Below are 7,376 nucleotides of genomic sequence, written 5' to 3'. Positions count from 1 at the left end.
GGCACGGGACTATGGGATGGAGGATATGTATGATGGGTATATGGGCACGGGACTATGGGATGGAGGATATGTATGATGGGTATATGGGCACTGGACTATGGGATGGAGGATATGTATGATGGGTATATGGGCACGGGACTATGGGATGGAGGATGTGTGATGGATATATGGGCACAGGACTATGGGATGGAGTATATGTATGATGGGTATATGGGCACTGGACTATGGGATGGAGGATATGTATGACGGGTATATGGGCACGGGACTATGGGATGGAGGATGTGTGATGGGTATATGGGCACGGGACTATGGGATGGAGGATATATATGATGGGTATATGGGCATGGGACTATGGGATGGAGGATGTGTGATGGATATATGGGCACAGGACAATGGGATGGAGTATATATATGATGGGTATATGGGCACTGGACTATGGGATGGAGGATATGTATGACGGGTATATGGGCACGGGACTATGGGATGGAGGATGTGTGATGGGTATATGGGCACGGGACTATGGGATGGTGGATATGTATGATGGGTATATCGGCACGGGACTATGGGATGGAGAATATGTATGATGGGTATATGGGCATGGGACTATGAGATGAAGGATGTGTGATGGGTATATGGGCACTGGACTATGGGATGGAGAATATGTATGATGGGTATATGGGCATGGGACTATGGGATGGAGGATGTGTGATGGGTATATGGGCATGGGACTATGGGATGGAGGATGTGTGATGGGTATATGGGCACGGGACTATGGGATGGTGGATATGTATGATGGGTATATCGGCACGGGACTATGGGATGGAGGATGTGTATGATGGGTATATGGGCACGGGCCTATGGGATGGTGGATATGTATGATGGGCATATGGGCACGGGACTATGGGATGGAGGATAATTATAATTTGCTATAACTAACCACAGTTAGTTACTATGCCCGGTCAGCGCCGGGCTCTTCAGCTAGTGTGTGTGTGTGTGTGTATATATATATATATATATATATATATATATATATATGAAAGAAAAGGGGAAAGAAGGTGGATATTAGTGACGTTGTTATATAACATATGAAAACTAATAAGGCGGTTACCTTTGCATACTCTGAAACAAACTGAGGAGAGAGGTGCCGCCCCCTTCTTATATCTCTGCTACAGGTTTCCTGATTCCCGGGGGCGGATACCATCTCTCATGTCTGCGGTGCTGTCATGGCTCTGGAAAATCAAATTACCGGTAAGCAATTATCATTTTTCTGCCGTTGTATGTAAACTTTTGAGCACAATTGTACATAATGTCTCAAAACCATTGGCTGGAGAGGAAATAGCAAGTGAACGCACTGGCCCTTTAAGAAGGCGGGAGTGCGTGCGCCCTCAGGACACATCTAGAGGCTCAGCTGGAAGTGCTGCTGGGAGTATGCAGAGCATGAGGAAGAAAGAAACCGACTGCAGCGCGGGTGTGTGAACTGACATGCTGGAGACCCTGCCTGACACAGAGGTAAATATGTAAAACCTTAGAAACTGCAACTGATCCTGCCGATGTCTGTACAGACTAGAAATTCTGACTTAGGCGTTCCTATGTGAGCTGGAATAGCCCAAACAATACTATGGCCGCTCAGACCTATGGTGCCTGAAAGGCCGTCGGGTGCTTCACATTCCTCTTAAGGAACCGGAGGGCAGAGTAGAGTGTAAATTATCTACTGATGGGATGTAGTGCTGAGATAGAAAGAGATCCCAGAGTGAGTGGAAACAAACTACGAAATTTAAAATGAGGAGATAAGATACGTACTGCTGGAGAGTATGTGCCACCTACTTCCTAAACTAGAAACAGACGATAGGTGCGGCGTGAAAAGAACAATCAGCAGAGAGATAAACCCTAGCTGGTCTTTCATTGACTGCCATAAACAATGGCTGTATGGCTGGACATCCAAATGAAAATATCACCATCATATAATACCAGCAGGGGGAAAGTATGTAAAACTGCACCTGAAAGATGATTGGGCAGACGGATGAATAAAGGAAAATACCTATTAACTTAAACAGATTAAAGAAAGGATAACAGACAGTAAACTCCCAGAGAAGAGGTGTAACCGCTGTGGCTCAGTGGATAGAAAAGTCGACCACAAAGCAAAGGTTCTGGGGATCGAACCCAGACGCATGATATCCGGTACCTGGACTCTCCACAATTGATGTGGAAATTTATAGTTGGGTAAATTTACCCCTGTGCGTACTGTGGCCTGCCCAAATTAGACAGAGTCTTACTGAGCGCTCAAAGAAGGAAAGACGCCAGACTTGGGTGGCAGCAATACCTCCCAGCAAAACTCTGGAAGTTTATTGAATATACTTGTTTTTATCAGTTGTACAGAAAAGGAGTGGCTACTCATTAACATAGAGGCTTTACTTCTTAGCTAATTGGTCAGTTTTAATGCATAAACATATATGGGCGTCGACCTAAGTTGACTTAAGCATCAGATGATATACTGCTCTTTGTCTTACAATGTCAGCAATGTTCTGATATCGGCTGGCCCATCTGGCCTAAACTTCCTCTTTCTATGTCTGGGACAAATATCACAAGACAATGCTATCATAAGATACCATCTGCTCCCCAGACTATCTCATGGGGGGGCAGTAGGTCATTTCCACCAACTAGTTACAAGGTTCAAACTGTGAATATGTATCTGTGTGCATATAAGAATATATAAGAGTACATGAGTATATAGCAGTATATGGAGTATATAGCCTATAGCAGGCAAGTGAGATCTATATGAAATACATATACATATATATTTCCATAACAATCCCCCCTTAGATATCACTTGCCCTAAAACCCTGCTCCTGGCCCAAAGCGCTGCAACTCTTTTATGCTGCCAATGGACTGACATATGCCTAGTGCACACATCCTCCTCTGTACAGACTATTCGCAAATGGGCAGTCAGGAGATCTGTCCCTAAAGGGGGTGTGGTGCAATGTAATCAAAGTCTCTTAGTTAGCAGTCTATGCAGTCAGTGCATGTGTATTCTCCGTCAGGTAGGTAATTTATTCAGTCAGGAAGGTCATCCAAAGCATCATTCCAGCTCAGGTGTATCTTCTGGTATGAAGGCCTTTTCCTGCAATGTGATGCGTGGATCCAGGTGGGGTTTCCCTCCAGGTCGGTGGCGTCAACACTTGGAGAAGGGCCATCGGATCTGGGATTGAGTGCTTCTCTTTGTGGACTTTCTCCACCCACACTCAGTCTCCTGACTTCAGGACGTGTATACCAGGCACCGAATCTGGACCTGGCAATGAAGGAGAGAAACTCGAGAATGGACATTAGCAAAATTTTTGGATAAATTCATTTACACATGCAGACAAAGTATCATATTGCATAGTCAACTGCTAAGCGAAGAATACCCCTAAAATGGGTTTGGACACAAATAAAGTCTCATATTGGTGACAGCTTTTTCCTGAGCCTACAGGAGTGTCGAATGCCAGGGTTTGTCTGTCTCTTGGGCAAATTTTTTAGCATGCTGCTCTTGTGTCCCACCTAGTCTATGGTGTGGGATGGTGAGTAGCTGTGTAGGCCTAAGTCTGACCCTACTGCTGATCAGGTCTCTTGTGTTAGGTTTGCTGTGTATGCGGGTCCCTTATCACTTGCTATTGCTTCTGGAAACCCCATATCTGCACACTATTTTTGAGAGTAGCTTCTTTGCAGTAGTCTTCGCCAACTGGTTCCTTACTGGGAAGTCTTCAGGCCAGACGATGTGGGGGAACTTTTCCCGCTTGTCCGATGTTAAATTTGTCGGTGGCCGAACAGCTGCCGGGAATCTTCGCTGTTTAGCTGTGAGTTGAGTCCAATCAGGTCATTCATCTGTGTCTTCAATTCTGTGTGGGGGCCATGTGCCCATTGAACCACCGTAGGGTACACACTTTGAGATAGACTGGGTCTGTCTTGAGGTAGACGTTTTGAGGTAGACAGTTTGAGGTAGACTAGGTCTGTCTTGAGGTAGATGGTTTCTTGGAGCCCAGTGCTTTTGGCCTTCAGCATCCAGCTTTTCTTCTCCTCCTTCCGAGTCTGATCCTGTTACTTCTTGTACAGGTTTTCAGGAAGTCATTTTGTCAGGTTTAGTGACTGGGTTGTGGTAATTGACATTCTCTGAGCTGATTGTGGGATTTTAGCTGAGGTTCCGTCTATGTCCGCGCCTCCCTCTGTATGAAGACTCGGGTTAGACTGCGTCAGAGGAGGACTTGGGACTCTTTGCATTGGTACCGATCCAGCCGGTATTCTCCGGAGATGAGGGGGAAGGTCAAACTGTCGTAGCCTTGGGATGCCTTCGGACTCATGCAGCTCGTCTCGGGGAGAGTTGCCGTGGACTGCCAATCGTAGGACTGTGCTGGAGGAGAAGCTTCCCCACGAGAGGGTGGTGGAGGACAATCTTCTGGAATGTTCTCCATCAAATACATCCTTTCTGGTAAAGGTGGGCACCATTCTTCTGCCTCAGAATTCATACCCATGTCAGAGTCTTCTTCCTGGAAGTGATTCAGCTTGTTGGCTGGTGGAGGAGGAGGCAGCACTTTTGTCCAATTCAGAGATGGCATCTTCAACGGTTTTCCCATTGACTTCTGTTTGCCAGGTTTTCTCGTCTTCAGTCGTCATGTAGTAGCCGTCCGGCTCTACGACCTCTCCCATTTTCCATATTGTCTTCCTCCGGCTGCTTTTTTGGCTGCCACGTCTGCCATGTTGCTGCCCCGTGTCTCTACTGTGTTCAGTTTTCCGTGTGCCTTGACCCTCAACACTGCCACCACCTTTAGTAGTTGAAGAGCGTCCAGCAGGTCTCTGATGGCTCCATGGTGCTTCATGGTCGATCCGCTTGCTGTGATGAAGTTTCTTGCAGCCCAGATGGGTCCGAAGTCGGGTGCCATGTCATGCGAGTACCTGGAAGTTTTTGTTCTTCGCAATCTGGCAGGTCTTTCGTCAGCTCTATCAGCTCCGCTCCTTGGGCTCTTGGCCTGACAACCTTCTGGACCATTGAATGTCTTGATTGCTGGTCGCTGCACATTTCGTGTGGAACTTTCCTTCATCATTTGCAAGACTGGAGCCATGTACGGTATCTTGCAGATTTTTCATCTGAGGGTCCGTATCCGCCTCCCCCCTTGGGAGTGGGAGTAGAGACAGGTAACGGTTGCGAGCACTGAAGAGTGGTGGAGAGCAGCCTTGTCAGGAGGGCGTGTGCTGCTGGTATTGTTTTCATGCAGGAGGGCCCCCCCCTTGCTACTGGTTCCAGGCCGGCTGAGAGGTAGTCTAGAGGCCTCTGGTTTTCCTCCGTGGGTCTGTTTTAAGCCTGGCCAGTAGCATGACCATCTCCATCTTGGTCCTTCTTTTTCCGTTTTGGTCAGGACGGGACGGCTTCTCGTAGTCAGGGAGGCCTATAGTTGGCGCAGAGACTATGAAGTCTTTCAGTTTCCTGTACGAGATGAAGGTTGCAATGCGTTGATGCAATTGTACAGAGGCTGCATTAATTCTGGAGCACCAGGAATCCAAGTTCTGCAGTATGAGACTAGACTAAGGAAGGCCTGCATCTTCTGAGTTGTTGAGGGAGCCATCTTCTCCTCCGCTGTCTTCCAGTCATCTGTCAAGTGTTTCGTCCAGTGGGCGATACGGTGTCTTCGTGAACTTGCTTTTGACACCACTGGACTCTGTTTTTGCAGAACTTACGTTGCTGCTCCATCAGGCAGTGTAGAGGAGGCATGGAAAATGCTGTGCGGGTAGCGGTGTCGATGACTTCTGCATGCTCCGCAATCCAGTTGGTGGGGACGGAGGGCAATGCTCTGGCGAGCTGTGAAAGGCGAAAGGCTGTTCCGGGCCCTCTTGGGCCTCACTGTCCATTTGCTCCGCACCCCCCTTGTGCGTTTTCAGGAACTGGTCGTCCAGGTGAGGGGGAACATTGAGGAGGGGCCGATCCATTGCCGTGAGCACCGTTGCTGTGACTGGCACGTTTGTCAGCAGAGTGTGCAGATCTGGCACAACTGGGGTTTCAAACACGGTTGCTTCGCTCACCGTCCTCAGGTTATACACCATTCAATCTGGTCTGGTTCTCCTTTCACAGTCTTCCTTTTGATCGAGAGAAGCTGGGACCGCATGATGATTCCCGTGGGTGAGGCGGCTCAAGCTGGCCTTGCTCTTCACAATGCCATGGGTGACTCCCATCTCCTGGCACAGGGCTGGCAGGGAACCAGCCATTTGCTGAGGTCCTCTGCGTCAGAGGTGACCTTCAGCTGAGCTTTTCTTGCTCTCACAGGGGGTCTTTTTTGCCGGGGCGTCTTCACTAGTCAGCAGCAGTTCCTTTCACCCAGCTTGATCTCAGGTCAGCATCTTGTTAACCAATTGGAGGAGCTGAGTGGCTGTCTTCTGGTCCAGGGCCTGGATTGACCTCGGGGAGCCCCTTCAGAATCTTGTCCAAGATGATCCTCTGGTGCTGGAGCCGGAAGCAGTGCAGCCATTTCTCGAAGCGGGTGTGGTCTCTCTGGGTTGAGAGTTTTCTTATGCTGTTTTTTGAACAGCAGTTCCACTTAGACCTCCAGTTGGTCAGAGGCAGTTTTGCGCTGGGTGATGAGCTACGGATGCTGGGCCTTCGGAGCGTCCGGAGTTGTAGACTTGGCTCTTGTAGGGCCACCAGCATGATTGATTCTTCTTGGGTCTGAGGTGGAGAAGAGGTCAAGGTCACATCTTCATGGGACAATTTGGTCACCTTCAGTTCCTGCAGTAGGTCTGCGCTCATCAGGTGGGGCGGGCAGGTCTCCACCGTAAACTGGAACAGGATGGAGTGTCTTGGCTGTGTCCACATGCTCAGGGGCTTGCAAGCTGGGGAACGTCTGTCTTGACCTTAAATCCCCATACAAGACACAGAGTGTTCTGATAGACTGGTGGGGTCGGGGATTTTCACTTCTGAGTGCACCACTGTCCACAAGGAAAGATATGACAGCCCCCAGTGATTTGAGGTATTGGGTCCGCTGATGGGGTTTCACATGTCAGGGGCGTGACGTCTGGCGGACCTGGCTTGCCTCTGTCCTATGGACAGGGTTCTTAATTGTCTTCTGTGTTTCTTTCTTGGCCTACTCCTCTGCAGGATGACCTGGGTTGCCGGGGTGCTGTGCACTGGTTCCGGAAATGGCCAAAGTTGCCGCAGTTGAAACACCTGCCAGCTCTCCTAACTCTGTGTGATAGTTGCTCCTCCACGTCAGTGGCCATCACGGGAGGGCCTGTTCTCCGTACTCCTGGGAGGGACTCAATTCTTCTGGCTACTGTAAGCAGGACATCTACTGCTATTGTCCTGTACTCAGGTCTAGCCACTATCAGTAGTTTCTTGATTGGTTCTCTTAGTCCATGCA

The sequence above is a fragment of the Dendrobates tinctorius genome, unplaced genomic scaffold (genome assembly GCF_039654945.1).
Source record: "Dendrobates tinctorius isolate UK_male_01 unplaced genomic scaffold, ASM3965494v1 ptg000237l, whole genome shotgun sequence".
NCBI lineage: Eukaryota > Metazoa > Chordata > Amphibia > Anura > Dendrobatidae > Dendrobates > Dendrobates tinctorius.
This window is presented reverse-complemented; position numbering follows the sequence as displayed.